The following is a 6,087-nucleotide window of genomic DNA, read 5'->3' as shown; positions in this document are numbered from 1 at the left end:
ATCAGAGAGGTGGAAGTGGGGTCAGACCTTGTAGTGGTTTGGATTTTAATCTGATTTTAAATGGAAAGCCATCAGCGTTTTTTTTTTTTTTTTAACTGCTAAATACTTCAGTGTGTATTTCCCCAAAATCAAGAATACCATTTTACATATCCACAGTAAAACTATGAAAATCAGAAAATTAACAATACTTTTTTCTGATCTGCAGACTTCATTTAGATTTTGGCAAAACTCTCAGTAATGCCCTTCATAGCAAAAGAAAATCCAAGATCACACATTGCATTCAGTTGTCATGTCTCTAGTCTCCTTTAATCTGGAAAATTGTTTCTTAATATTTCTTTAGGTTTCATAGCATTAACACTTTTGAAGAATACAAAACATTTACTTTGTAGAATATTCTGCAGTTTAGGTTTGTGTGACTTTTTTCATGATTAGATTCGGGTGATGTATTTTTTGTCAGGAATGCCACAAAAGTAACCTTGTATTCATATTAGAATCTTATATTAGGAGGCACATGATGTCAGTTTGTTCCACTACAGATGATGTTAACTTTGATCACTTACTTAAGACTTCTCCACTATAGTTTCAATTTTGTCCTTTGTAATTAATAAATATCTTGTGAAGAAACACCTTGAAACTATGTAAATATCCTGCAACTCCTTCACCTTTCACCCACTAATTATAGTATCCCCTGATTTATATTTGAATCAATTATTATGATGATGGTTGCCAAATGGTGATTTTCTAATTCCGTCATTCCTTCCACAGTTAATGATTGGCTTTCTACCATGAGGTCATCAGCAGTTTTTTAAGCAGAATGATATGATCTAATTTATTTATTAAATGATCTCTCTTGCTTCTGTGTGAAGAATGATAAATACAGGGAAGAACAGAAGCATAGAGACTAGTTGGAAAGCTATTGCAGTCCGGTAGGCAAGCAGTAATGGAGAATGAGCAGAGTGGCGGCAGTGGAGGTGGAAATACGTGGATGGATTTTAGAAGTGTAGGGCTTGCTGAAAAATTAGATGTAGAAACTGAGAGAGAAAGAGGGAATTCAATTGCTTCTTTCTGCTAATGAAGCATTATAATTAAAGGTTAGTTTTTATTCTTGAACAAATGGATAAAGAAAGGATTTGGATATAATTGGAAGACTAGCCATTTAATTTGCCTAACCCTCACTGAAATATTCTACTTGCAATTTTTTCTTGAAGGGTCCTGAGTTAGTCCAGGGTAGGCCAAGAAAGTGCTGAAGAAAGCTGAAGAGTATAGTCCTAGGAGGGTTCACCTTGAAGGTAAACTGCAAGTACTCCAAACTTGTTTAGGGATCCAGTTAAACTCTTAATTAACTTTCCTGCTTGTGTGTGATAAACACAATTTGAGTGTCTAATGCCTACTGTGTATTCATTAATAATTATGAATTTGGAGCTCTTTCTGAACTCGATGAACTGCCTATTTTGGGGCTGGATTGTTGATATATCTCATATCTTGGAAGAATACATTGAATTGTGGTCTAAGGTTCGTGATTGTTTGCCTGATTCATTAGAAGACTTAAAATGTGTGAGTATGGATGTGTTTGTTTTAATTACTTTAAATTATTTTGGAAGTAGTGCATATAAAATCAGTATGTAATCTACATGTCTTTCTTATAGGGTGATAAGGTTTTTCTGGTTATCAGAGTCTGGTTTATACTTCCATCTATTAGAATTTATAACACAGTGCTTTGCACATGATAGGTACTTAATAAATGTGTTCAAAATGCAAATAAATACAAATTCACTTCCCAGTTACATTCTGCCAAGTTATAAAATTGTCAAAATAAGCCAGAATTTGCAACTGCAGGAATAAATTGTTGGTGAATAATTGCATTAATATTTCAAGCTTGGAAATTTTAAATATTCTACTTAAATCCTAGGTGCACTTCGAGGAATCTAAACATATTTTATGCCATACCTTATTATTATGTGTTAATTAAGTAGCTCGGAAATGTGATGCCCAATGTGTTTAACTTCTAAATACTGTGTTTTAGGGTTTCAGGGATAGTATCCTAAGGATTCTGTTACTCCCAGGTTTACAATTAGGCTTTAGCTTGCTGTTCTGAGCAGTAGGATAGACACCACTCCCATCACAGAAATCTGCAGAGTTCCTTATCTAGAGAACTTCACTAGTATCTCAGAATATATATATTTCCATAGATTATTCCATTGTCTCAGCTTGTCATAATTTGGTCAGAATCAGTTCTTCTCCTTTTCTTCTAGAATTAACTTTCTTTGCCAGAAGACTCACAGTCTCTACAATCCTTTCCTCTCAGCTTGTCTCTTGAGATGGATGGTAATGACAACCTCTCAGGGTCCTATCTTTCAATTGCCAGGCAGTTACCGGAAAGAGGGCTTATTTTAACTGAACCAGTATCCCCTTCCTCAATTTAACTTTCCTTGACTAGATCCTATTAAAGGAAAATAGCTAAGCTCCATTTTTCTTCCGTGTGTGTAACTAACTTCATTAAAAACTTTGTTTTTTAATGCCGCACCCAAAATTGTAGGAATCCATTATGCCATTTGATAGAAAGTGAACAGTCTTGATACGTGTTTATGTAAAGAAGATAACGTATTGGGCAGTAAGTATTTTAAAACACTTCAGAAAAAGAGATTCAGTGATTCTGTAATGAGAAACGCGTTTTCAGTGCCCTTGGGATACACACGCACTACAAATGATTAAATCTAAGTACAATTAAAGAACTGTTTCAAAGAATTTAAGAAACGAATTTGGAGGTTATAGTATGACAAATTTTTTAATGTAAATAAAGAATTATAGGAAAACAAAAATCAAATGTAATTGAACACTTCAAGGGAAGGAAAAAGAAACCAGCTATCCAAGCGCCCGGCTAGCTCAGTCGGTAGAGCATGGGACTCTTAATCCCAGGGTCGTGGGTTCGAGCCCCACGTTGGGCGTAGTGCACTTTTTGTTACAGCACTTCATTTCCCTTAAATATTTTGAGGTCTCTCCACAGCACTGTAATTAAGAACGTTTTTTTTTTTAAACCGGATTAATTTAGATAGTGTCAATATTAACCAGATCTTCGGAAAAAAGACCAGTTTGCAAACGAAACAGTTCTCAAACTGCGCTTGCGCACTTAAAAGCGCAAGTTTTTCTTCCTTTCCCGGATCCCTCGCCTACCTCCTCCGTGAAGCACAGAAGAAACTGAAAAGGCCACTGTTTAAAGTTGAATTTGATTTTCTGTGTTACTGTGCATACCTGCATTACTGCTGATAGAGGGCAGTGTTTTATTTTATCGGAACAAAATTATGAGCCTCAATATTGGCAGCTTTACTAAAACAAGCGATCCTGTGTAAAAGCAGTTAGAGAGTCGGAGGACTTCGAAGAAAGTCCTTTCTTGTTTATTTTACTTTTTTTCTTCTCAATATAGGGCTTGTCCTGGGGTGGAGGTGGGGGAATGTCTTGTGGAGAAATACACGGTGAGAAATGTTTCCTTCTGTTGTGAGATCTAGACAACCAGGGCACAATCAGGTTTTCTCCCATTGTTCGTGGGACTGTATTTGGAATCTAACCATACAATTGGATAGATAATAGGGAAATTAATATTCCGGTAGAGGGGAGGCTCTTTGAAACAGAAGCACAAAATAACCGAGACGTGAAATTTCGAATAGGCAATTAGATATTGTGGGAGGCAGGACTTCCGCCTTTTTCGCCTCTTCACTGAGAACTTTGAAGTAATCAGGAGGAGAATGTCCACACCACAGCCAGGCACGTTCCAAGATCTCACTCACCCGACCCTGCAGGTGAACGACGCATGCTCCTACCTGAAGCACTAGTTACTGTACTCGGCGTGTTACCCACTAGCTTTTCTCCTACTAAACGACCCATTTCTCTCTCTCGGTTTTTCCCTTCAACGTACAAACATGGTGTTAATTCTCTATCTTAAAACAAAACGAATACTTTGACCTAGTTTCCCTGAAGGCTACCGTTCTACAGTATTTCTCTGTTCCTCTTTGGGGCAAGTTACCCCACAGTCGCCTAAGGTCACATTCCTCTCCTCCCATCTCTTAAACCTGACAATGCCCTTCAGCCAAAAAAAAAAAACAAAAAAACAAAAAAAAACCCTTGCAGCGAGGGAGACCTGTGGGGTGTCTCAGTAAGAGAGAGTTAGAAAGAACCTATTATAGGATTGGGGCTATAGTTGTGGAATTTTGCGGAGGGTTCCTTCTGGGTTGGGTGTTCTCAGAAAGCAAGGGCAATTCTATCATCTAAATAAATCTTACCTATAGGGAAAGCCGACTAAAGGAGGGATAACGCTGAAACTGGTAAAGTCACCCATTTAGCAGGAGAGGATGATGTTTGGTGTTTTGAGTTGGACAGGGACCAACTTGTCTAAAGTGAATGGTTCTGTGAGATGCCAATTCCAAGTCCAGGCCTCCCCACTTGTGACAAACCCACTATAAATCAGGGGTTCCCACAATCTCTCCTGAGGTTTGTTAATTTCCTAGAATGGCTCACAGAACTCCGGAAAACAGTTTACTTATTCCTGCTTTATTATAAAGGATACAACTCGGGAGCAGCCAAATGGGAGAGATGCATAGGGCAAGGTATGGGGAAGGAGCGTGGAACTCCCACATCCTCTCCTTGGCATGGCACTCTCCCAGCACCTGAATATGTTCCCCATCCTGGAAGCTCTGTGAACCCTGTATTTTAGGGATTTTTATGGAGGCTTCATCACACAGGCATGATCAGTTATTGATCAATTTCCAAGTTCTGTTCCTAATCATGACTTAGACTTTCTGGCGACCAGACCTCATCCATAAGTCATCCAGGAGCCCTCCAAGAGTTGCCTCATTAGAACAAGACACTCCTATTACTCAGGAAATTCCAAGGGATTTAGAAGCTCTGTGTAAGATGCTCCTAACACCCCCATCACACAGGAATTGACAAGGATTTTAGGAGCTCTGTGTCAGAAACTAGGGGCAGACACCAAATATATATTTATTATGTCACACTTGCCTAATTTGTCTTTGAGTCTCTGTAAGCCCAACCACAGTCACCCTAATTGGCAACTACCCCACCATCCACTTTATCCTACACTACTTTTTCTATAGAAGGTATCATCTTCTTTTATTATTACCTCTCTTCACTTTCACCCACACCCTTGGAATGTTGGTCCACAAAGGCAGGATTTTTGTCTTCACTCACAAATGTATCTCAAGCACCTAAATTAGTATCTGGCAGATGTTCAGTAAGTATGTGTTGAATTAGTGAATTAAGAAGGGTGTATTAGTTTCCTAGGGCTGCCATAAACCAAGTACCCCAAACTGAGTTACTTAAAAGAAATGTATTGTCTCACAATTCTGGAGGCTAGAAGCTTGAAATCAAGGTGTAGGCAGTCATGCTCTCAAAGTTTCTCGAAGAATCTGTTCTTTGCTTCTGTTAGCTTTCTGCTGTCATCAGCAACCCTTGGTGTTCCTTGGTTTGCAGGTGCCTAACTCCAATCTCTGCCTCCGTTGTTACATGCTTTCTCCTTGTGTTTCTTTCTCACATGGCATTTTCCTTTTTGTATAAGGACACCAGTCATAGTGCCTGATTAGGGCTCACCCTAATAACCCCATCTTAATTTGATTACATCTGCAAAGACTTTATTTCCAAGTAAGGCCACATTCACAGGTGTTAGGAGTTAGGACTTCAACATATCTCTCTGGGGCATACAATTCAACCCTTAAAAGAGGTCTCCATTCCTTAACCTCAGCCACTGGGTGTCTGCCGCTTTATAGCTTTCTATAAAGCTATGTTTCAGCTTATATTTTGTATTATTCAATAATGAAAATCTTCTAATAAATAATCTGAATTCTACAAAAGACAATTTTATGTTTACTACAAGAGATGTTAATAAAATACTGAATCCATAAAACTGACAATGAGTACACCTATTCCTGGCCATCCCACTGGTTGGTTTCAAAGTTAAGAAATGGAGCTTTGTTCTTATGGAACTTATATTCCAGAAAGGAAGATAAAACCTGTATAGAAACAAATACAAGGTGAAATTCCAAGTGCCTCAGTTACAGATAATGTGCTTATGGGAAAGAT

This window comes from Mesoplodon bidens (genome assembly GCF_964165515.1).
Source record: "Mesoplodon bidens genome assembly, chromosome: 3".
In the NCBI taxonomy this organism is placed as follows: domain Eukaryota; kingdom Metazoa; phylum Chordata; class Mammalia; order Artiodactyla; family Ziphiidae; genus Mesoplodon; species Mesoplodon bidens.
Note: the sequence above shows the minus strand (reverse complement) of the source record.